Source organism: Diceros bicornis, chromosome 6 (genome assembly GCF_020826845.1).
Source record: "Diceros bicornis minor isolate mBicDic1 chromosome 6, mDicBic1.mat.cur, whole genome shotgun sequence".
Classification (NCBI taxonomy): Eukaryota; Metazoa; Chordata; class Mammalia; order Perissodactyla; family Rhinocerotidae; genus Diceros; species Diceros bicornis.
The window spans coordinates 62,906,093-62,931,556 of record NC_080745.1 but is presented as its reverse complement, the minus strand read 5'-3'; the positions used below and the strand labels follow the sequence as shown (position 1 = coordinate 62,931,556).

The 25,464-nt window shown below is 52.1% G+C and overlaps 1 protein-coding gene across 2 annotated transcripts in view; it reads left to right on the top strand.

Moving 5' to 3' along the window:
- The window catches only part of SLIT1 (slit guidance ligand 1), a 177,349-nt gene that overhangs the window by 83,938 nt on the left and 67,947 nt on the right, over positions 1-25,464 (top strand). The window lies entirely within an intron of this gene.

Sequence of the window (25,464 nt, the reverse complement as noted above, 5' to 3'; positions counted from 1 at the left end):
ATTCCCCCTCACAGTGGCAGTGTGGCCTCCAGTGGCAGCGGAGTACTTTCTCCCCAGTGTAACGTGCTTTCTTTTGTTCCTGACACCTTCCTGATGGTGTCACCGCTTTGTGCCTTTTCTGGCTTTGGTCCTGTGTCCTGGGCAGTCACCCTGGAGGACTCTCAGGGCTGCCTCTTGCCTTACAACTGATGGCTCGGAGTTGCTCCTGTTCAAAAAGTTTAGATCGTTGCCCGCTCTGTGTGGGTTACCCAGGATGACTGTGTGCGTTGACGTTTATCAGCTGCTCTCCTGCAGGTTTCTGCGGCCCTGCGTGATCTTTCTGAAGCATATCCCAGCAGACGTGGCATTTCTCTCCCAAAGAACATTCTGCCTGAGCAGACGTTCCGCTGGCAGCCCTCCTCTGGCTCAGTTATCACAATGTGAACTCCCCGGGCCCCGCAGCCCTCTCTGGAGCTCTGGCCTGTTTGCCCAGGGGTGGAGCCGCACAGCACAAAGATCAGAGCCTTGGGGGTGAGCCCTAGTTGTGGTTTCGCCTCTTGTGAATTGGCCTGTTTAACCCATTTGCACTGTGCCCAGCAATAAACACTCGATACCCATTAACTTCCTTCCCTCCTTTGGGGTTCAGGCAGACCTGTGTTTGAATCAGATGAGGCCTGATCAGGGGCTCCAGTGATGATACCAGGGCCACTCATTCATTCACTCATTCATTCATTCATCCATTCATTCTCTCTCTCCTTCCTTCCCCTAATCTCTTCCACATTGATCCCATTCTCAGCACTTTCTCTGTTCATACTCCAAAGTGGCTACAGAAGCGCCAGCCTTTAGCTCTGAGTCCTTTGATGGATTCTGTGGCCATCTCCAGCCAATCACCATGCCCAGGGAAATGATGGGGCAGCCCTGGAGCTGGGAGTGGAGTCGTCTCCACCTGACCACGAGAGCAGAGTGAGGAGGGCTGGATCCCCCCCCAAAAAATTGGGGTTATCATTGGGAAGTAGGGTGAGCAGATGCTGCAGGCAAAAAAAAAAAAAAAAAAAAAAAACACAGCAAAAACCATTGCATGTCCATGATAGGTGCCATTCCTGGGACCTGGGATCCAACTGATTGTGCCCTTGACAGAGGCCTTTTGACCAGATTCTGGGTGCCAGTTGCCTCTCTGGCTGGTTGCTTCGTCTTTTGGGTTCTTGACCCTGAGCAGGGACTACCCTGGTGAAACGGCTTGAGGGAGAGGAGCCAGAGCCTCCCCAGCGGCCCAGGGAACAACAGTTCATGAGTCCTGGCCCCATCTTCCCCTTGAGTTCCTTAATTCAGACTCTCCGGAGGCTGCTCTGTGGTCCTGTGATTTGTCTGCATCTGGTTAAGCAGTCATCTAGAAGATTCTGACCCCTGTTTGATCTGGCATCTCTTCTGCCTGCTTCAGAAAACCACGTGGGAGTTCAGTGCTCTTTAATATGTCTTCTGGCAAGACAGAGGTGGCGAGTTATGTCCCCTGCCCTCATTACACCATGGTCCTCGGAGGCCTCTGTGAGGTAGTGGAGGGGCTCCCGGCCGCTGACTTTGCAAGGACAGCCGCAGTTCCTTCTCGTCTGGTTCTCGCCTGGTGGCTGCTCCAGATCCTCCTGGATGCATGAAGGATGCCCTTTCTCCAGACGCGAGAGCGTGAATGTGGCCGTACAGCAGTGCTAGGCTTTTTTCTGTGTGTGGTGCTGGGCAGGAGTTTTGAGTCTCCTCTTCCTCTTTATCGTGGCTGTTTTTGTCTTGTGAGATACCTGCATCTATGGTCACAGAGGGGCTGAAGCCTTTGGGCTTAACTGGTGAACTGGACTGAGCAGTCATTAGATTTATATTCGTCTGTTGAGTTTTTGTATGTGAAGGAAGAGGAATGTCCCCCACCCCTTCTACTTATAATTACACCGGCCCTGGGAGCAGGCTGGTCTTGGCCCTGTGAGAGGCCAGCTCTGCCCCCTTCACTGCTAGGCTGAGTCTTGGCCAGGTCTCCGTCAAATGGATGGGGGCAAATAGGGACTGTGCATTTATTGTGTTATTCTGCTGAATTTCATAGCAGCTTATTCAGTGCCTTGGCCTAGCCCTGCAGAGGAGCTTGGTAGGTGACTTCCTCATGGGTGGTGGCAGGGGCTGGAGGTGGGGTTCCATAAGGGGATGAGACCAGCACCAAGGATGAGATGGTCCATGAGTGGCACAGCGTGCTTGGCTAACAGTGGAGACGTGACATTGGGGATGCACGATGGAAGCCTTCATGGAGGAGGTGGCCTTTGAGAGGGGTGTGACATTGGGTAGGATGTTAGGAGGTGCCAAGAGAAGAGAGCCATCAGGAGGAAGGGAATTGCACAAGCAAAAGTGAAGAAGAGGGAGGATATGCGGGTTTAAGGAGCGGGAGTCTGTAGCTGCTCACGTGTGTTGGGGTGGTGGCTGGAAGTGTGCACTGGGCCTTGTTATAGAGGGGTTTGAATCCCAGACTGAAGGAGCTGGGACCCCTCAGTAGATGGAGGGGTGTTATTGAGGGGCTTTGAGTGGTGTGTGCATTTGCATATGTGGGGTGACCAGATAGAAATTCAGGGGGTGACATAAAACAATAGCTAATGTTACTTGAGCACTTACTCTCTGCAAAGTACTCTTCCTAGTGCCTCTAGTGCATCGTCTTCTAAATCTAGGTTGCTCTTCTGTTCAGAACCCTCTGATGGCTTCCTGTTTCCTTCAGCGTGATATCTGAAGTCCATTCCCTCCTACTGCTCTCCTCCTTCTCACTCTGGCCACCCTGACCTCCTTGCTTTTCCTTGAACACCACGCGTGCTCCTGCCTCAGGACCTTTGCACTGCCGGTCCCATATGCCTAGAATACTCTTTCTTCCAGATACCCACGTGGCTTGCTCCCTCCTTTCTTCAGCAGCCAGGAATGGCTGGAGCCTGCTGGAGTCTGAGCCATCCACATAACCCCCACTGTGCATAGCCCTGTCGGTTGTGACTGGTTGACAAATGTTTAGGGGTTGTGTGAGTTTTTTTCCGGCGTTGTTTTTAATGATGTCTTTGTTAGACAGAACTTCATTCCCAGAGGGTTCATTAATCGAGGGCGTTGCACTTTGTGAATAAATCGCTGTCTAACTTGGTTTGGAAATCACATTGTGTTCTGTTCAAATGTGCTAAAATGGATGTTTAGAGGAGAAGAAAAGAGTATGATTGTTGTAAAAATTAAGCAGTTGGAGGAGAGAGCTGGAAGCTTGTTAAAATCATTACCAAGGGGCCTTGGAAGTGGTTACTAAGGAGACCAACGGTGCTTCCTTTTTGGTTACCTGGTGGGGGTAGCTTGGCAGCTGCTTCTGGGAAGAAGGGTGTGGGGGCTTTCGGCAGGTTCGTGGCGTCCCCTCCAGTGCAGCTTCGTCTGTTCTGCTGTGAGGAGAGAGGAAGCGGGAGATACTTTGAATCTTGGGGGAGGCTGGAGCCCCTGCCTTAGAGCAGCAGAAGTGAGGCGAGGACCTCCCTCTCCATCTCATCCTTCCTCCTCCCGTGCAGTGCCCCCTCTCCTGAGCTCCCGACATGCTTGCACCCCACCTTGCTGAGCGTTTGCTGGTGGGGAGCTCACTGCCCATAGTCCTTCCATGCACTGAGGCCAACCTGCTGTCCTGGGACGTCAACCACTGCTCCCCCGGCCCAGGTCTGCCCCCTTAGGATACTGGGAGAAACAGTCAGTCTCCCGGCTCCCCCTACTCCACAATCATAGCTGTCACTACTAAGAGCACCTGCCAGAGACCAAGACAGTGCCAGCTGTTTACATCCAGAATCTCCTTGCACCCTTACGTCACAGCAGAGATGTGGAAACAGGTCCCGGAGACTCACAGGACTTGGGGCAGGTCCCCGAGCTGGTGAATGAAGAGCAGGCATGCAGACCCAGGTCTGTGGGACCCCAGAGCCTGGACTTCCCAGACCCTTTGTAGAGCAGGTTTCTAACCTGGTGGCTGGCTGCACCATGACGACTCACCCTGGAGCACACCGAGCTTGCTGTCCTCTGAAACTCAGAACCTCTCCGCCTGAGCTGTTGCCGAGCCCAGCTGTCCCCATCCTCCCCTGTGCGAGAGCAGAGCGATGGTGGCACCATGTCACACACGCCCTGAGATGGCCAGTCTATGATGGTCTCTGATGGTGTGCAGAGCATTGACCTGTCTCCAAGGTCCTCACCTTTGTGTGTCCCCACAGTGCCCTAGACCAGTGTCTCCCAAGCTTGAATGAGCATCTGAGTCACCTGGGGGTCTTGTGTCAATGCAGATCTTGCTCCAGCGGGTCCAGGAGGGGCTTGAGATACTGCTTTTCCAACAAGCCCCCAGGTGATGTGGACCCTGCTGGTCCGCAGACCACACTTTGAGAGGCAACCGTTGACCCACTGGCACAAGAGCACCTCGAGGGCAGGATCAGAGCTGGGGCAGGTGCAGTTCGTTTTCCAAGATCCTTGATATTCCTGAATTTAATGATATTCCAGGCCAGTTTTAATGGTTGTCAGACTGAGTCCCAAAGATAGCTACTTGATCTTGTTGGCTGTGACTCAAGGGGTGTTGTGACTCAAGCACGCCAGACAAGCAAAGTCGTATCCACCCGCAGAGTAGGGCTGGTGCTGCCTGGTGCTGGGCACTGCTCCAGCTGCTGAGGGTCAGTCTAGCCGCCAGTCCAGGCTGCCGTCTGAGGCCAGGAAGCATGTATGGTGTGTCCCACGTTGTATGGCTGTAAGAGGAGGATCTGAACACACAGCTTTCTGACTGCCAAGCCCCTGTGATACTGTAATGCCAACATGCCAGGCAGGGGGGATGGAAAGAGCACCAGCTAACCAGATGGGTGACTCTGGAGAAGTCACTTGACCTCTCTGGGATGTTTATGTCTGTCAGACGAGAGAGTTGAACTAGGTCATGTTTAAATTCTCTTCCAGGTCTTATTCCTTTGAATGTGCACTCTCCATCTGGAGTTTCATTGGCTCCTTTGGATGGTGAGAGAAACTTCCAGAAGGGGAGATGGAAGTGCAGCCTTGTGCTCTCGGAGAGGCTGTCCTGGGGAGAGGAGAAGCAGTGTGTTGGGTTGTCCCGGGAGGAGAGCTCCAACCAAACAGCGGGAGGACGCGGGAAGCCTCCTTCTCTGTTATTTTCTCCAGCTGCTCCATCTGTGTCCCAAACCGGAACGTCTGTGATTCTCTCCTACTTGAGTCTGGTCTCCTTTTGGAGGCTTCTGCATGTTCCTCACCCATCCCCCGTAGCTCTGCACGGCCACCACAGCCCCCCTGGGGACACTGGCTGCCAGCAGGATGGAGTGCCGCTTCGTTGGACCCTGAGAGGTCACCTCCCTCATTGTTTCCTGCTCCTGCAGGGTGGGCAGAGCGTACCCATGGGGCCAACCGGCCTGTGTCCATCTGTACGTTTAAACAGGCAGCAGACCTTTCTTTTCCTCCCTCTAAACCGGTTTCTCCACTGCGGCCTCCTCTTCCCTCCCCAACAGGCCAGGGCGCCCTGTGGCTTCCAGGCAGCAGGTGCAGAGGGGTGGCAGGGGAGGTGCCTTCTTAGCCCGGGGCAGTATTTTATCACTGATGTTGTTTAGGATTGCGTGCGCATAGTGGTGATGAAAAGCGGACCTACTTTTCTTCTTATTATTTTAATAAACAAATACTTTGTTGTTTAGTTTATTACTTATTATTTTAAAGATTCTATTCTTGCTCTACAGACAAGGCACACCTTTTGGCTACACTCAGCTAAGCTGATCCCACTGCCCCTCCCTGCACCCCACTAGGCTGAGGGTCCCCTCACCCACCCCTCTCCTGTCTGGTCACAGCTCAGTGGCTTGTGAAGGGACAGATTCGTGTCGACCTCGTTTCTGAGTCAGGGTCTCTGTGCTGCATCAATCCAAGAGCCAAGAGGAAGTGTGCCCCCATGCTCAAACACTCCCAATACAAATGGGTGACATGATGTTACTTATTGTCAATGGAGGCGATGCCTGGATTCAAATATTGTGTCTTATAGAGTGATGGAAGTGAGAAAATTGGTTCTCTGGCCACACTCTAAGTATATATTGTCAGAGGAATTTAAATACAGATAAGACATTTAATTATTAAATGGGTTTTCAACGGGAGGCTCAAACGGAGCTTTGTAATTAGCTGTCAGTTCTGTCAGAGCCCTGACTGGGTGCCCCGGGCCACTTCTCTCCTGATTTCCACGTATAAATTCCATTTCATGGCAACCAGAGGCTGCAGGGCACTGCTCGGGGTCTGCTGCTTCCCCCAGGCAGTAAGTTGCCTCAGTTTCCCTCCCCTTCCGGGACCGCCTCTCCCCACTTCTGGGTCAGGGCAGCCGCCTAGGGACCGTCAAACTGGACTTGCTTAAAAGGAAAAGTGAAGGAAAAGATTGGAAGAGCCCCCTCCCCGAACGCCTAACACATGTGTACGTCTGTGTGCAGACAGAGAGCCAGGGCCAGGCCACAGGCAGAGGTGGAAATGGGCTGAGTAGCTGGAGACAAGACAGACGGACACCTGACCAGACGCACAACAGATCCAGTCGCTTCTGGCCTCTGCCCCTGGAAAATCTCATTCCCTTGTGCAACTTTTGCTTTTGGGAACTCCCACGTGGCAGTGGCCCCATCAGCTGTTGTGGAAGCTACTGCTCTGGGGGCCTGTGTGCCGTGATCACTCCCAAGCCCTGTGGGGAGAGCTCCCGCCCTCCTGTGACTTCAGCCTCCCCTCTCCTCTGGTGACTCCCAGATCAAGACTGCTCGCCTGAGTCCTCTCCTTAGCCCTGTCTCACATCCCAAGTGCCTGATGGAGGTGCAGTCACACAGCTCCCAGGACCCCCCGCCAGCTCGTGTTTCTTTAACGGTAGTTAGCTGGTGACCGAGTGGGACACACGTGGGCTTATTCAGCCCTTCAGCAGCACCACGTGGGGATCCAGTGTTATCCCTGTTTCACGCTCAGGAACCTGGGGAGAAGAGGGCCTAAGCGCCTTGCCCAGGGCCACTTGGCTAGGCTAGCTTCAGAGCTGGTGCTCGTGGCCACGGTGATCTGGTTCCCCGGACATTTTTCACATCTCGGAGAAGCCAGGTCCTCCAAGCTGGCAGCCCCATCGCTAGTGCTTTAAAGACTATTGTTGCTTCCCAAGTGGTCCCACCTCCCTCCTCTGGCCTTTCCCCCTCCCAGACATCTTTTCGGGGCACCAGGCGTCATCTTCCTAAGACATCACTCAATTTGGTTGCTTTTGTTTTCAAAAATCTTCAGAGGTCCTCCTTACTGTTGGCTCAAGTCCACCTTCCTCACGCTGGCTTTCAAGGGCCCCTTGGCACCAGGCCCCTTCCAGGCTGGCTTCTCCTCACACACCATTAGGGCAGCCAACCTTTTCAGCTTTGCTGCTAGCACATGCTCAGCACTGAGAGCGCGGTTCATCCTGTCCTTCAGAATCCTTGCTCTCCCCTTAGGAGCCCTCACCTCACGTCCTGATGTACTCCCAGGCCTCTCAGTGCAGGGGTTTTCTTCTCTCTGACTTCCCCTCAATCATCAGTTCATCTCTGTAGCCCTATCTGTGAGTGTTGAGTGCTTATCCTTCTCACTCAGGGTCCTGTCTCACAGGGTCCTGTCTCTCTCAGGTCCTGTCTCTCTCAGGGTCCTGTCTCTGTCAGGGTCCTGTCTCTCAGGGTCCCATCTCTCTCAGTGTCCTGTCTCTCTCAGAGTCTGTCTCTCTCAGGGTCCTGTCTCTCAGGGTCTGTCTCTCTCAGGGTCCTGTCTCTCAGAGTCTGTCCCTCTCAGGGTCCTGTCTCTCAGAGTCTGTCTCTCTCAGGTCCTGTCCCTCAGGGTCCTGTCTCTCAGGTTCCTGTCTCTCTCAGGTTCCTGTCTCTCTCAGGTCCTGTCTCTCTCAGGTCCTGTCTCTCAGGGTCTGTCTCTCTCAGGGTCCTGTCTCTCTCAGGGTCTGTCTCTCTCAGGGTCCTGTCTCTCTCAGGTCCTGTCTCTCAGGTCCTGTCTCTCTCAGGTCCTGTCTCTCAGGGTCTGTCTCTCTCAGGGTCCTGTCTCTCTCAGGTCCTGTCTCTCAGGGTCTGTCTCTCTCAGGGTCCTGTCTCTCTCAGGTCCTGTCTCTCTCAGTTCCTGTCTCTCTTAGGTCCTGTCTCTCAGGATCTGTCTCTCTCAGAGTCCTGTCTCTCAGGTCCTGTCTCTCTCAGGTCCTGTCTCTCTCAGGGTTCTGTCTCTCAGGGTCTGTCTCTCTCAGGGTCCTGTCTCACTCAATGTTTGAGGTGGTAAAGTTGGCGTCATTGTTAAGACTTAGCCTCTGGAGTCAGAATGTTGGAGTTGGAAACCTGGCCTCTGCCTCCTGGCAGGGTGGCCAAGTGTGGCCCGAGTTACCACCTCCCTAAGCCTCTCTTTCCCCAGCTCTGACGTGGGGATAGTGGTAGCACTGAACTGCAGGGCTTTTGTGAGGATGGCACGTGATGGTGCGTAGCACAGAGTGAGCGTTCCGGAACACTTAGCTGTCCGGATCATCACTGTTACTGTTTTCTCGGTGCTTGGCTGTGAGCTCCGTGAGGGCAAGGTCTGTGCCTGCGTGCATGGTGCACCCCTCATACAACCTGGCCACTGTTTTTTGTGTGGAAGGCACTCGGGGAATAGTTTATCCGGCTGTGACATTTCAAGGCTATTGGTTTTGCCAGACACTTGATAGCTGGCAGTGTGATCAGAATTTTGTGAACTGAACTATAAATGGGGCTTCCAGACTCACTTGGAATGGTAATATCAAAATGAGAGCATTAACAAAATCAGTAGGCTGGCGATCACAGCTGTGCGTGTGGAAGTGGAAGGCAGTGCTTTGAACAAGCCAAACGCAGCCTGCGACCTCTTTTCGCAGGAAATAGCAGAGAAGGACAAGCCTGCCCATGGACAGTGTATGGCTGAGAAAGGCCTTTCTTAAATGCTGGAAACAAGAGAAATGTAATGATTTGCCTGAAGTGCAGTGGATTGCAGACCAGACCGTATAGCCAAGTGCTGCAAGATTGCAAAGTAATCATGAATGATCAGAGTGGGGTAAATCAGGGAAGACTTCCTGGAGGGGGATCCTGAGATGGATGGGGATTTTTATTGTTTTAAGATCTCCACTATCAAAAATTTTAGATTGTTTGCTTTTGTATTAGTATCCATATAGGCGAGGCAAGGCATCTGTGATAAAGAAACAAAGAAGAAATCTAAATGGTGGGTATTCTTTCTGTGCTTTAATAGCTAATTTCTCCTCCCAACAGAAGTATCGCCATGATCCTGATTCTTACCTCTAAACCCCACCCCACCCCCACCATCTTAATGAACAGACATTTTAGTGTGTTGAATTAGAAATGCTTTCTCTGTAAAAATTGTTGCCTCTGTGACCCAGGAGTAAATTATTTAGCAGTCTCCGAGACCTTCTGCAACTGGAGTTTCAAAACGAGTCAGACCCATTCCCGTGAACTCTGACCTTGCTGAGCAGACATAAAACATGACCATGAATTTCTTCCGGGACAGAGAAGCGTTAAGGCACTCCTTGCTCTCACGGCTCTTCTTTCTGAGGCTCAACCGTTCAGTAGCCTGAAGGATGGAATGTGGTTGTAGCGTTTGATGTCTGATGTGCAGGAGGAGGGAGGCCCCGGGGGGAGAGGACCGGCTGTGGGTGTGGAAGGCGTGGTGGCGGCGCAGGGTCTGGCTCCGGGCACCACGCGGGAACAGGGGGCCAGCACCCGCCGCGTGCTGAGGGCCAGGCGCTGCCTCTTTTCGTTTCATCCTCCCAGTAACCCTCAGGACAGGGATGATTCCTGCCCCTTTTCGAGATCCCTCTGGATCTTCCAGACTCAAGGGAGGAGCAGGAAGGCTGTAAGCTCAGCAGAGCCGTGGTTGGGCGATTTACGTTTGCCTAAATGAGGGTAAAGCTGCCCAGGAAGGGCCTGTTGGTGGCTCTCATTAAATACACAACTAGATGGGATTTAATTTTTCTGCCTCTGTAAGTCTAGTCACATCTGTGCATTTCTAAATCACACCACGTGTCCTGAGTCTTGGGGGAGAAAATGTGGTCACTAGAACAAGAAACCGCTGGCTGCTGGGTGCTGGGCTGGTGGGGGTGGGGGTCTCCGCCTCCCCTATCTCCCGATCAAGCTGGGGCAGGTGGGCTGTTCCGCGGGCAGCTGGCAGGAGTGCCGAGCCGCTGACATTTCATTCCCGGCCCCTCCCGCTTGGCGAAGCCTTTTTAGCTTGGCTGCTGGAAGCTTCTGCTGATAATGATGAGGGAGTGTAAATGTCAGCAGGATCCTAGCTTCAATCAGAGCTGTTAAAAATAAGCCTGGCGAGCCAGCTCTGCCAGAGGTGAGCTCAGAGAGCAGTGGGGAAGGCAGGAGGAGTCGGGGCGCAGAGGGGGCCCTGTCAGATGAGGTGATGGTATGGGGGCTGGGGGAAGAGGCAGGAAAATATCAAGGCTAGTTTCTGGCAAGTCGTGAGTGGGAGTGGGAAGCAGAGATGGATGTGGAGGAAATACTTGTTTTCTTTTCTCAGCTGTTCTGTGATTTAAAAAAAGTGACATCTCAAATTTTGTTTGGAAAGGGAAAAGCAGAAGACAGCTGGCTAGGTCCCTGGGCTCTGTCCACAGCTGGCTGTTTTGTCTGCTGGCTGAAATTCTAACGGGTGCCAGAGGAGAGGCAGGAGAGGGGCCAGCTGCCAGCCTCACTCAGGGTGAGGGATTCTTTCTCTGCTTGATTGCTGGGAATGCGGCAAAGCACCAGGCCAGATCCAGGAGGGACCTCTGAGCTTGTTGGAAATGCAGACTCTCAGGCCCACGCAAGACCGAGACCCCGCCAAGTCAGAATCTGCATGTGAACAAGACCCCAGGGGACTTGTGTGCACAATACAGCTTGAGAAGGCCTGCTTTAGAGATGATAGGGCCTTTATTTTGCAGATGGGGATACTGAGGCCCAGAGTGGCAGAGGGACTCACCTAAGGTCACACAGCTAGTGCAGGAAACAAAGGCCTCTGAATCAGGGCCCAGAGCATTCTTGCCTGTCAGCTTCGTGTCCATTATAGAGCCCGGTACAAATGCAAGTTCAACAAGTACGATTGTTTCTTCTCTTTCTGCCAAGGTGCGGTGGCTTGCCTCTGCCCTGCGGACGAGTTTCAGGAACTGATGGGCATTGATAGGTGAACTACGGTTCTGCTCATTAAGAATCTCACCCATACTTGTCTCAGTCCCACCTCTTCCTTCATCTGGGACGTGCTAGTTTCTCCTCTGTTGTCCCAGCGTTGGCATCTGAGGGTGTGAGGGCAACAGGGGTGTGGAGGGCCTGGAGGGCCCGAAGCAGAGGGACCTTCCTCAGGAAATAGTGGTTGGTCTGCAAGGACGGGGTTAGGACGTGGTGAGGTCAGCAGCTGGGCCCTGGCTGGAAAGCGTGGGTGAAGTTTAATTAGGATTGGGTTTTTTCTGGCAGTCGGGGGAGGGGCTGGGAATTAAGATTGGAATAATGTATTTATTGAGATATACTCATTTGCATTTATTTATTTAAAATAATTCTATAAGTTGTAAAAGCTCTTCCTTCTCTCCAAGGGGGAAAAAACAATAAAATGACAGAGTAACTTTAATTAATTATAATAGACTTCAGATCTATCCGTGCCCCCATTCCTTTTGTCATACATTGATGCAGTCTGCAAATTCTTGTTAGACCGATTTCTCCCTAGGCACTGTGCGTGGTCCTTACTACACTCACAGACAAGAGATACGGTAACTTCTGGTCTTAGCTGTTGCCTGCTCCACACAGCTGCATTTTCCTTATAAATGACATTTCACCCAGGTGCCCAAACTTGACATTGCATCTCTTTTTAGGGTGGAAATCTCTCCTGCCTTCTTAACGAGGGTCCACATGGCCTGACATAATCATCACTCAATATGGCCGAGACATCCTTAGGAGCCCAGCATTCAGCCAGTTTTGGAGCCAGGCAGTCGATGCAGGTGTGGTGAGACCAGATGTATATGCAAAGTCACTGTGCACAGTTGTGCAGGCTGTGCACTGTCCAAGGGCACCATCTCTAAGGGACACCATTCACATCATAGTTATAGATTTGTATATTTATTTTGACAATTTTCAAATAAATGGAAGTGTCTTGAAGAAGGGGCGCCTTTTTCTTATTTCCACGAGGGTCTCCTGTGGCCTGGCAGCCGTCCTGGAGCTTCTGGCTGCAGCACTAGCCCTGGAACTTGCTGCCTAGAATTATTCCCACAGATCCACGTGCTTGTGGGCTTTCTTTTGAATGGGATAAAGAGGACCCTCCGGGGCTTTGTAGCCCAGCTGCCTTTCTGCAAAGCGAATGACAGGCTTGTCACCGGAACAGTCTTCTCCCAGGTGGTTTTCGTCGCCTTCTGAAAATCCTTGTCTTTGCAGTCGTCAGCTTCTCTGGCATTCTCTCTCACTTTAGTGTCACTTTTGTTTGCTTCCTCCCCCCTCCCCTGTTACCTGCCCTAAGGGAGAGTCTGGGGTGTGGAGGAGCACAGCCCCCTCATCTCAGGACTTTGCCTCTCTGCTGTGGTCAGGCCCGAGGTCAAAGGCTGCAGCGCCTCCTCTGCTGTTTCTGCAGGGGTAGTGCTGGCTGCTGTTTCTGCAGGGGTAGTGCTGCCTGCTGCACGGCTCTGCTGGTCTCCTCCTCAAAGCTGATTTCTGTGCCAGTTGGGAGGATTGGGGTTGGCTCCATATAACAGAAAGCTGAAAAAAAATATTTTTTTAAAGGTGGCTTAAACCAGATATGGGAGTTTCTCTCTCACATAAAAGTATGACAACTCCAGAGTCAGGGTCCCAGGATCCTTCTATCTTTTGCTCCAACTTTCTTAGGCTTTGTCTTCCATCTTTAAGGTCACCTCATGGTTCAAGATGGCTGCTGGAGCTCCAGTCGTCTCATATGAGTTCTAGGCAGGAAAAAGGAGGAAAGAGGGGAAGGATTGATAAAAGGGCACCTCTACCAACTGAGTCAGCCTCCTTAACACAGATTTTCTGGAAGCTTTTTCATTCAGCAACTTCTGCTTACCTTTTCTTGTAACTCCTAAATGCAAGGGAAGTAAGAGATGTAATTTTTTATCTGGGCGCATTGCTGGCAAAATAAAAATCACAGCTCTAGTAGAAGGAAAAAGGGGAGACTGGATTTTGGCTGGGGACAGCTGGCAGCCTCTGCCACATCTTGCTGCTTCTCCCTTTCCCTTTCCTCTCCCCTCCCAGGGTCAACGCTGTCCCAGTGGAGCTTTGCAGCATGGTCCCGTCTTCTGAGTGCTGCACTGCCCTCTCCTCACCCCCCTTCATGGTTTCTTCCTCCGTGCTCTGGTTCTTTCCTCTGCCACTTCTCGCAGGAATGCAGGGAGGGCAGCCTTTGTTGGTGCTTCAGATCTGGATGAAGACGGACCTGATCCAGGTTGGGGGTTGGGCTCCCAGCTCTGTGACCTTGGGCAAGTCACTGAAGCTCTTTGAACCTCACTTTCCTTACATGTGCTCCGTATGGAGCCAACAACCGTAAACGACCCTGGGGAGCTGCTGTGAGGAGTGACAGAGAGGCAGGGAAGCCCTCGGCACGGAGCCTGGCACACAGGAAAGGGCTCAGTACATGCTGGCTGCTGTTCATCTTATCATTTGGGTCTGGCCCTTGGCATGGCTTTTATAGGTGTCATCAGTCAGTGGTGTGTCTCTTTCTTCCTGGACGATCTCATTCAGTCAGCAAATATTTATTGAGTCTCTACCATCTACGAGGCTCTCTTCTAGTTTCTGGGATAATTGGCCAACAAAACAGTCCCTACCTCAGGGAGCTGTCGTCCCATCGTGCTGGGTGAGACCCTCTGGCCCTTGGCTGCTCTTGTGCCACCAGCAGTGGCATCCATGTGGGTATATGTGTCTCTAGCCCCCAGCCTCTCACACGCAATCTTATAGATTCTGAGTCTTTTAGGTGCTTGACCGATAAAATGCCCCAGTTCAAAAATGACATCGTTCTCATAGTCACAAACACGTGGGCCCATTTCAGCAGGCCAGCCTTGCAAGTGCTTGGAGAGACATGTGTTTTCCTCAGGCAGCTCATTTGCTTCCAACAGGGGCCTTCTATAGACAGTCTCTCAAAGGAGGATGCGTAATCTTTTTGGGGTCATATCCCATTGAGAATCTGATGCTCTGTGCACATGGGCAAAATTTGCACACAGTTCAGGGGATGCACAGCCTTTGGGCAGCCCGTCTTTGGCCCCCCAGGGCCTCTATGGACTCTGGATCTGAGCCCCGTTTGGCGCTCTAAGGAGATGCCTCCCTGCTCCAGCATGCATGTGGGATTTCATGCTCCTGGCGGGTGGCCTGGATTGAGCAAAGACCCGAGCTACGCATAAGAAGACGAGGCAGTAGTTAAAGGAGAAACGTCTGTTCAGCTGAAGTTGCCCTTTCTGTGTCTGATTGTGAGCGAGACTTCTCACCCCTCTTGGTCTCCAGGCCTCTCCTGTAAAACACAGGACCATGATCAGGTCATTCTAAGGCCTCTGTCAACTCAGATGACCTGCGAGACTTGTAGGGGCAGTTGGACGGTGGGCTTAGGCATCAGACTGAGGGGCGTCCAAGTCCTGCCTCTGCACCTGCTGGCTCTGTACACTTCAGCTCATTCGCTGGCTTCTCTTAGCCCCAGTGGTCTCATCTGCAAGATGAAGATAAAACTACTGCCAAAGCGTAACTGTAAAAAACTTAGAAACATACCTCTCACACCAATATAGAGTGATTGTGTGCCGAAGGTTTATTTAACTCATTAATGAGGAAACCAGCAGGATGGTAAAGTGGTTTCGAGGAGAATTTGAGGCACCGAGAGCTTATAATCAATGATGGACAGAGAACATTGAAATAAAATTACAAAGTTAAATACAAAACTGCTTAATGTCCTACGGGGCAATAACTAACTCCTGAGGTTATCTCTTCTAGCAGACAGGAAGAATTTGCTCCTCTACCACACACAAATCTGCAAGTTCGTATGTCACTTCACAGAGTATAAGTCCTAATTGCTAATAGTGAGGCAAACAAAGGCAGTTCCCTAGGGAACCTGGCTAGCTTCATGGAAAGACATCAGGGGAAGCTCCTTTCCTGGGAGAAGATGGTGGAAATGATGCGCGGAACGTGTCTCAACAGGCCCACACTGACGGGCTTTCTGCTGCAGCTGCAAAGTTAATGTTAAGTGGAAAAAAATAGAAATAAATCAGTGCTTTGAATCTCTAGCACTTGCCTTCTGCAAGAGGCAGATTCTGAGTTCTGGGGATGGGTGATAGAATTATATCAAACCAGAGTGAACTTTTGGTATGACCAAAATTTGATAGGACAAGTAGGTATCTCCTCGAAGGAGGTGAATGATCTCAAATGCGTTATAAAGGGTTTTGCTCCAGCACCGCCTCTGACGTTGATGAACCTCCTCCCCTCACGGCGGGGAGCTTCCATCTGTGAAGTAGGCAGAGGTTTTAGGTCTGGAGCAGGACAGAGCCCTGCAGATGTGTTCGGAACCCAGGGCCCCGCAGGGGTCGTCTCCCATCCCGCAGCACCCGCAGAGGGCCGGCCTCAGTGGGCAAGGGCGTGGGCATCGGAGTCAGCTGGACCTGGGGCCTAACCACGCTCCAGGTCCAGCTGGGTGGCCTCGGGTTCCCAATTGAACCTCTTCTGTAAATGGTGACGGTGCAAGTACTGAGGCACGGAGCCTGGGGAGATGCAGGCACTGAAAGAATGGTAGCTGTGTGGTCCTTCTTATACCCTTTTCATCCTGCAGCAGCGTCGGAGCCTGTTTCCTCATCCTGAAAAACCCGCTTCCCGTGCATGTCGAGAGGGCTCAAGTCTTCTTGCACTGCCCGCCCCCCACACCGCCATCATTCCATCACCTCCTAGCAGTCGGCTCTGCCTGAAAAATGCCAGTCAGGTCCTGCCTGTCCTGCTGAACACTCTTTAACTCACGGAGAGTCTAGCCCACGTCCTGGCCCGCCCTCGAGGCCCTCATCGTGGGGTCGCTGCCTACGTTCCCGGCCACGTCTCCTCCCTCCCTCGTGGCACACTGGCCGTGCGGGCCTTCTTTCTGTTCCCTGACGCTTCAAGCTCATTCCCACTTCACAGTCTTTCCCCTGCTGCTCCCTCTGCCCCCGGTGCTCCTCCTCGGGACTGCGTGGCTCCCTCCTTCTCACCATTTGGCGTCTCCTGAGACAGACAGGCAGCCCTCCTTGACTGCCGTGGCCACAGAGGCCCCCTTCCTCCCCAGTCACGCTCTGGCGTGGGGCCCCACTCTGGTTCCTTTGTGGTGCTCATCCATCTCTGACATCAGCTTCATGGTGTGTTGGTTGTGCTATTTATTGTCTCTCTCCCCAACCAGAGTGGAAAGCCGAGGAAGCATCGACCTTGTTTGTCTTGGTAGATGCTCTGCCCGAGCCCCCAGCCCAGTGTCCAGTGTTTACAGGGGCTGCGTGAACAACGGCAGCAAGGATAATGATAACTGCCCCACCCAGCATGTACCACGAATCCTCACAACAGCCTACGAGCTTCATACAGTCATGTGTTGCTTAACGATGGGAATGCATTGTTAGGTGATTTCATTGTGCGAACATCATAGAGTGTACTTACACAAACCCAGGTGGTTCAGCCTACTACCCGCCTAGGCTGTACAGTGCTATGGGACCACCGTTGTATATGTGGTCCATCATTGACTGAAACGTTGTCATGTGGTACATGACTGTATAATTATTATTTATTCCCATTCTACAAAAGAAAGTAAGGCACAGAGAGGTCAGGTGACAAGCTCAGAGTCACCCAGCTAGTGAGAGCAGAGCCAGGATGTATTTGTTGGATTTGTGGCTGTGAGAGAGAACGTGAACCGTGCACCCGGACACCACTACTGCCCAGTGCCCCCCAGCCCGCCGTGATGACAGCCCGTCCCCACTGGCCCTATCCCCAGCCTACAGCCATCCGAGCTGCAGGTCCTTCTTGCTCCAAAAACCTTCACTTCCCAACCACATGTCACGACAAGACACCCCCAGCCCCACCCCCTGCCACGCACACACACACAGGGATTTGATTCTGCCAAGAAGGGGCTGCAGTAGCCAGAACTCCATTTCCACCTCTGCCCAGTGATCAGTCACACGGGACGGGACGTGTCCTCTCGGGCCGGCCATCTGCAGGCTTCACACTCATCATCAGAGCCTGACACCTCCAGCCATGGCAAATCGTCCCCTGGCCGCCCAGCCTGCTGAGAGAGGCGGGGGGATGGCAGAGCCCGGCGCCCAGAGCGGAGACCCCCACAGACTCACACACTGCGGGCTTCTCATTTGCACCTCAGCTGGTTGTCAGGCGCAGACTCGCGGCCGCCTCTCGCTGCTGTGAAAAGCCAGTGTCCCCGTCTCCCGCTTCAGAGCCTCGTCCCCAGTCGTGGGGGTCTTGGCCTCTCTCTCTCCTCCCATTCTTTCTGCCTCTCTTTGTCTTTTTCTCTCATGTAGCTTCTCTTTCTTCTTCCTTCTCTCTCTGCCTATTTCCCCTCGTCTCCACCTCCCTCACTGTCTCTGGTTCCCCTGCCTTCCCACAGATGGCTTTGCCACACAGCCTGAGCCTGACTGTTGGCTGCCGCTCCCCCAGGGCTGCAGCCCGTTGCTTTTCCTGCAGTTTCCCCTCCAGGGTACAACCCGAGGGTGCCCGGCGGGCTTGGAGCGTGTGACCTGGGACTCTGGCTTCTCAGGCCTCCACTGCTCATCTGATAAATAAGCTCGGTCTGGTCTCCAGCCTTTCCCCATGGCAGCCCATGAGGATGAAGGGAGTGTATTTGTGCAGGGACATTGACGCAGGGCCAACACGAAGGTGTGGCTGAGGTGGCACTTCGTTCCTTTCGCGCAGGTGGTCACTTTCTGATCCTGCACCTGCAGCCTTGGCCCCCAGCCCCTGCTCCTGGCTTCTAAGGTGCCCTTTTCTTCTCTCTCCCTCCTATCAAAATGTTCGGGGACAGCTCAGTAGGAGGCGGAAAGTTGGGCCCGTACGCACGGGTAAGCATGCAGTTGTCTTTGCTCAACCATCTGAATTTAATAGCAGACTTTCCCTTGTGCTAGAAATAGCTCTTTTCCTGAAGAGTAAGATTGGCTGAATAGAAAAGGTGAATTTCAGGGTGACCAGGAAGGCCCGCTCTGCTCAAAATGTTTCCTTTACATTCCTCAGACTGATCAGATGTGACCAGTGGTGAAGGCTGAATCAGGAACCCTCCTCTTTTTAAAATGCATATATGGGGGCCGGCCTGGTAGTGTAGTGGTTTAGTTTGCGTGCTCTGCTTCAGCAGCCTGGGGTTCCCAGGTTCGGATCCCGGGCACGGACCTACACACCGCTCATCAAGCCATGCAGTGGTGGTGTCCCACATACAAAAAGTAGAAGAAGAGTGGCACAGATGTTAGCTCAGGGACAATCTTCTTCAAGCAAAAAGAGGAAGATTGTCAACAACTGTTAGCTCAGGGCCAGTCTTCCTCACCAAAAATGAATAAATAAAATAAAATAAAATGCATATACTTCATGGAAATCTGGGCTATCAGTCATTCACCATCTAGTATGAACTACTCTTCTGGGCGCACTTTCCTCAGCACTTGATTAGCACCAGTCATCTTGGGGGATTGGAAATACTGAGAGAGAGAGAGTTGGAGAAGGAAGTAGCACCATAAGGGGGGTGCTGGGTGGGAGAGGGCAAGGTGAGGAGTCTGAGGGGCAGAGATGACAGTGTTAATTAAAGGTCACATATGTAGAAAGGGTTCTCTATCCTGGCTGCACATTGGACTTCCCGGGGAGCTTTGAAAAATCCCAGTGTCCGTGCTCCACCCCCCACCAATGAAATCAGAATCTCTGGGGTGGGCCCAGGCGTCAGTAGTTTTTAACCCTCCCCAGCTGGTTCCAATGTGCAGCTAAGTTTGAGAACCCCTGCTCTATCCAGTGCTTTGCATCTTGAATGTGCACATGAGTCACCTTATTAAATGCAGATTCCGATTCCGCAGGCCTGGGATGGGCCTGAGGTTCTGCATCTCTGTCAAGGCCGGTACTGCACGTCTTCTGAGCACACTTGGAATAGCCAGGCTCTAGTTTCCACTGCTTGTTCTCCAACCTGGCTTCATTCCCAAACAATGAAAGATGAAAAACGGGAAACATTGGCCGGACCTATCATCGCGTGATTCCCCCAGGGCAGAGCTCTGGTGATCCTGAGTTGGAGCACAAGGTTAGACCAGAGGCCTCGGGCTCCCCAAGCTGGAATCAGATCCGGGATGTTACTGCCTCTGGCTAGACGCTGGGGTCAGGAACTGCAAGCAGTGAACAGCAGGCTCAGGCAGGCGTGCGGGGAGCCAGGAGAGGGTGCACTTGTGTGCCTGCTGTGCCGTCGAGTGTGGCTGTGCCCACTTGTAGATGGCCTGTCCCCTCACGTTAGTGTGCCTCCCTCCAGGGGGCAGGCAGGGGGCAGATGTGTCCTTCTCTACATCTGCGCTGTCATTATTATCGGAAGGCGAGAGACTCGCAGACGTGCACTGTGACAGGTGCACTGATGGAGACAGCGGAGGGTATTGTGAGACACGGAGAAGGGGGAGGTGAGGGGGGGAGGGCGGAACAGCGAGGTGGGCCAGGAGCACGGCAAGAGGGGAGCCTGAGAGGATGTTCAGCTTTTCTTCCCCGGGGCTGTGGCCCTTCCCACCCGATGCTGTCACAAAGCAAGTCTGGGTCCAGTTCAGAGCTTTTGTCCTTTGCTGGACAACAGATCCCTCAGAGGAAGAATAGCTATGTGTGTGTGTGTGGGGGGGGGTTATAGGCAGGGGACCTCATACCCCTATCCTGACCATCCCCAAGGGGGACCTGTTTTTAATGTCAACGCATCACAGACCCCCTCCCAAATGCTAGTTTGACCTTCTAAGCAGCCAAAATAATCATCAAATATTTACTGAGTCCCACTTCTTTGCTAGCGATGCAGCAAACAGACATGGCCCTTGACTCATGGAATACACAATTTAGTTGAAGAGATAAATGTTAATTAAATGATTCCATGAATAATTGATTGATTAAAGCTATGGTAAGTGCTAAGAAGAAAAAAGCATGGGTACAGTTATGAGGTGACTGAGGAAACACATCATGTGTTTGAGGAAGCTCTTATGAATCCAGCAGCACTTTTTTTTTTTAATAATTTTATTTATTTATTTATTTTTTCCCCCAAAGCCCCAGTAGGTAGTTGTATGTCATAGCTGCACATCCTTCTAGTTGCTGTATGTGGGACACGGCCTCAGCATGGCCGGGGAAGCGGTGCGTCAGTGCGCGCCCGGGATCCGAACCCGGGCTGCCAGCAGCGGAGCGCGTGCACTCAACCACTAATCCATGGCGCCAGCCCATCCAGCAGCACTTTTAATTGAACCTGTGTCTTAGTTATCACAACAGCATCTATACCCGTGTGGGAGGAATAAGAAGAAGAGCAATAGCTCCCGTTTATTGGGCCTTAAACTGCCAACCGACCTACCTAATCTTCATGGCACCTCTCTGAGATAATGACTGTCTGTCCCCATTTTACAGACATGGAAAATAAGGCTTGGAGAGGTGGAGCCCACCCAAGGTTCTACATAATTCTCATTCAGTCTGCACACAATGCCAGGGGTACACGAGGATGCCCAGGTGTTGCAACCACTGTGTGGCCCTTGAGGCTCTGTAGCCTCCAAGTGGGGGCCCTGGTTTGGGGTGCAGAGGGGATGAGACAGGACAGCAGGGTGCCTGGCAGCACCAGCCATTCCCTGGGGTGGGCAGGGTTGCTGGGGCCAGCCTCCTAGAAGTTGGAGGGTGTTTCCATCCCTCCTAGAGAATCAAGAATTGGGCCACTTTTGATACTAAGATGAAGGCTCCTGAGCCTGAACATCAGTTTCTGATGTTCACACTGGTGGTCAGAGTCCCCCATCCTCTGCCTGTCTCTCCCAGAAGTTGGCCACAGCCACCACACCAGGAGGTCTGGGTGCCCTCTGTGTTCCAGGTTTTGCAGAGTTAGCCTCATTTCCTCACCTGGGGGAAGACTGGGGGTAGGAGCCCTGGTGGTCATTCATTCTGCTGGGGGCGCTTGGGGGGTGGCCCAGGGGGTGTGCCAGAGGCTCTTCGAGAAGCCAGTGGCTGATGGCCTTGGATCCTCCCTCCTGGCTCTCCCGCCAGGACCCCTTGGTTCTCAGAGGCCCAGGGGATGCCCCTGTCTGTCCTGACTTGTGGTGGAGGCCTCTCCCCACAGGATTCCAAAGCTCGCCTCTTTGTCTTTCAAACCTCCAGGGGTTGGAAGGAGTGACAGTTCCTGAGACACCTGTAGGAATCCAGGTGCAAGCAGAAGTCCCTGGACAATGCTCATCCCAGGCAGGGGCTGCCTTCAGCTCTCCCCACGGCATGGCTGCTCAGGGAAAACGTGCGAACCTCATGCCATTTTTGCTGAGATCTGTCTAAAATTGGTTATATGATTATGTAAGTTCTAAAACAGAGGGTCCTGAACAGAGGTTCACCTTTCCTTGATGACTCAGTGTCAACATTATGAATGTTCATTGTCATACTCTGCTTTCTAGGCTTTCACCTCCTCCCTCCAAGTTCATCTATCACATGTCACTGCTGACATGTGTTTGCTTCTAGACGCCTCCCCACCCACCTGCCCATCACTTTGACGATCCTAATGTTCTGAGCCAGTATAGCATAGTGGGTTAGCTTGTGCGCTCTGCAGTCAGACAGCCTGGGAAAGTTACTATGCCTCAATTACATTATCTGGACAATAGGTATGGTGAGAGTATTTTTTTTAACAGATTTTATTTTTTAGAGCAGTTTTAGGTTCAGAGCAAAATTGAGTGGAAAGCATGGAGTGTTCCCATATACCCTCTACCCCTACACATGCCTAACCTCTCCCACTGTTACCATCCACACCAGGGTGGTGGGAGTGTTTATCTCAGAAGGTTATTTTAATTAAATGAGATAATGTATATAAAATACCTGGCACAGTGCCAGGCACATAATAAATTCTCAATTTACATAGCTATCGTCATCGTTGTCATCATCATTAATAATAATTGTGCATTATACAAGAGTGAGTGATGATCATTAAGGTCCTAAGGATTAAAGCGAGTGGCTTTTGTGCAAGGATCTGGGGGAGGTTTTGAGGGCACGGCCAGATGACTTCTCGGCACCTCTCTGTGCTTGGGTCTGTGTCCAGGCAGTGGGAGGTCTGACTTCTGGAGAAGTGGGTCAGGGTCAAACTTCACCTTCATCTAGAAGTAGCTTAGTGATGTGGATAGTAGTCAGCACATGCCTCTCCTAAGAGTGTAAGAGTGGGTTCCTTGAGGCTCGTAGTGGTGCTCTCCTGACCCTCTGTGTGTGTGCTATGAGGCTGCCTCCCTGTGGGCTTGTGAAAAAAGAAAAGCTGAATAGACAAGGTCTGGTATGTGGGCCAGATGGGTAAGGTTGTAAGTGGCTAGGATCGAAAGGGTGTCTTTAGCCCAGACCAGAGGAATAGCTGCAGAGAGGCTTCAGCACCACAGACAGCTCCGCAGACAGCTGCTCCTCTGCTTTCTCGCTGTGGCCACCTGCAGGTCACACTCAGCCAACTAGAAGCCTTCTTTGCCCCATAACATGTCAGGGCTCTGTTTTTCTGCTTACCTTGGAGGTAGTTAGGGCTTTAATGCCCTTGGGCATTCCTATGAGAGTATGTGGAGGGGACGTGAGGGGCTGCGGATGTGCTGGGAAGGCTGACCCCTTGCCGTTCCAATCCCTCCAGCTCCCCTTTTCCTCTGAGAAACTCCTGAGGCCAAGACTCTGACAGGGCCTGGACTGGAGACAATGGGCATGGTCTTTGGTAAAGAAATAGGCCCCATTTTCCCCTTGGGGGCCAGGCAAGAGAGATTGGGAATGCCTCAGGTGCTCAGTGATACCCTATTAGCCTCCTTGGTGGACCGCTCCTGCCATTGGCTTCAATCAGACATCTTTTCTGGCATTAGCTGCCCTGCCACATTGGCAAGGGCCCCCGACTTCTCCCTGGGGAAGCTCACACTGGGAACTTGGTCACTTGCCCTGAGTGGAGCCCCCTCCCCTAGCATAGCCTAGATTCTACTTGCCCAGCCCTGTTGCCCCTCTCCTTCATTCCCTCTCTTCCCAAACCACATTGAATCCTGCCCATCCCACTCCCATGTCCCTATCAGGGAGAACACAAAGAGTCTGCTCTAAGAGTCTAGATGAGCTTAACTGAGAAAAGCAATATAGATGAAGGATGGCCTGCATGCTGTGCAGTGCATGCATCCCTCAAAATATTCTAAAATCCATGATGGCTTAAGCCAGTCCAGGGGAGAGCAGTGTACTAGATGGTGTGGGGTTGACCATCTGCAGAATGACTTCTCCCGAGCTCTGGTACCAGGCCAAGAGCCTGGCCTGGGACTGTATAAGTAACTGCCCTGTAAAACACATTGCTGTGTCAGAAGCAGACCAATTTACCAAATGTCATTTTGCTAAAAGCCAATTTGCCAAAAGTCAATTCACTGAATGGCCAATTTGTCAAATGACCAATTCATCAAATTGACTTACTTCCTTTAACTATTTGGTGTGAGTTGACTGGTTTGCATTTTGTCTTTATTATAGCATTTTCAGGACTGTTCCATTTGTCTCTGCTCCCGCTCCTGGTGTTTGAATTACAGTGAACCCACCCCCAGTCTCTTCCTGTGACTGCAGGGAGCTCGGGGCAGGGGTAACCCAACTGCCCATAACAGGTTGTTGTGAAGACAAATGGGAAACAACCCAACTAAAACCAAATTGGTGAAGGAAACAAAGAAATTTAGCAAGTTGACCCTTTGGAGAACTGGCTGACCTGTGACTTGGCTTCTGGGGAAGTGACTCAGAAGTAGGTGACCTAGCATCCTTGAGCCTCCTTTGGGGACGCTGGTGAGGGTCTTGCTTTTCCATCTTATCTCTGCCTCTTCATGGGGACCCATGGAGGTCTTCCATACTTGGTTTTAGAACCGGGAAAGGCCACGCCTCTCCCAAGCTTGTTTTCATCTACAGACTTGGTAAATTGCTCATCACTATCCCCAGCCCCTAGGCTGGGAGAGGCCCAGGACCCATTTGTACCAGATGCAAAGGCTTTTGTAGGGTGTGCTTCTCTTTCTCGTTCGATATTTCTACCCATTTCTGTCTTTATTTACTTATTTTTTTACTCTTCCTCTGGTCTCTGTTATCTTACTCCGTTTTATAATATATCCTTAAAACTGCCTTAATCCCTTCCTGAAACAAGGCAGAAAGGGAATCCAGATCTGCTCGGAAGGCTGTTCTGTCTGTCTGTTTCCTCCACTCCTGCCCTGGGTTCCCCCAGATCCTCGCCCCTCCAGTGCCAGCATCTCAGGCTCCCTGGCCCCGCTTGACCCTGAGTTCTCGTCCTGGAGCCGGGCGTGGCGCCTGCTCTCCAGGGAGACAAGGAACCCAAGCGTGCACTGCTGCGCTAGACACCAACTCCTGATCCTGGGATGCAGCAGCCTCATTCGGCGCAGGCAGGATGCTCACGTGCCCGCAGCGCCCACTTTCTCACCTCCACGTCTGTTGGAATTTGGTCCCCAGTCCCTCACCGCTTTGAGGTGGGCATTGTTTCCGCCACGCTGTCCTCTGTGGGGTTTCCCCTCAGCCTGGAAATTTCCCCACCGCGTGGAATTGTGAGTCCCAATTTTTTGAGTGTTTGTCCCCTAGGAAGATTTTTTCTCCGTTTATCTCCCCTCCAGTGGGGGATCGGGGAGGCGGGGCACTGTCGTTTGTTGAATTCCTGCAAAGCGCCACATGCTGTAATCAGTGCTTTACAAGTTATTTTAAAGACTTTTCCTTGAAGTATAACATACATACAGAAAAGTGCAACTTTCCCTGTGTGTTATGTATTTTCATATACATAACTCGCTGAATTTTCACAAAGTGAACACACCTGAACCAGCACCAGATCAGGAAGGAAGACATCCTGGGTGCCCAGAAGCCCCTTGCACCTCCTTCCAGTCGTTAATCCCCCCCCACCCCGTGGGTAACCACCATCCTGACTTCTAACAGCACAGGTTCATTTTGCCTGTTTTTGTGCTTTATATAAATGGCACAGCTGGTATTTAATCCTCACCATAACCCAGCAAGATTGAGCTGAGATTAACTCTCCTTTACACATGAGCAACCAGATTCAGGGAGGTTGAGTCACTTGCCCAAGGTCACACAGGCAGTAAATGGTGGAGCCTGGAATCAAACCCAGGGCTGTCTGCCTTATGTTCTTTCCTCTATTTCTTGATTCTTTCTCCTGCTGCACCCTCACCGCTGTGTGTATGGGCTGGGAAGTTATTGGTCCTAACAACTTGTAGGTGTCCAAGACAACAGCCCCATCTGCCCCAGTGCATCCCCGCTCAGGACTCAGCAGAGTGCCTGGGGCTTCCCGGGGGTTCAGTGCATGGTGGTTGAGTACAGCGACGGCCTTGCA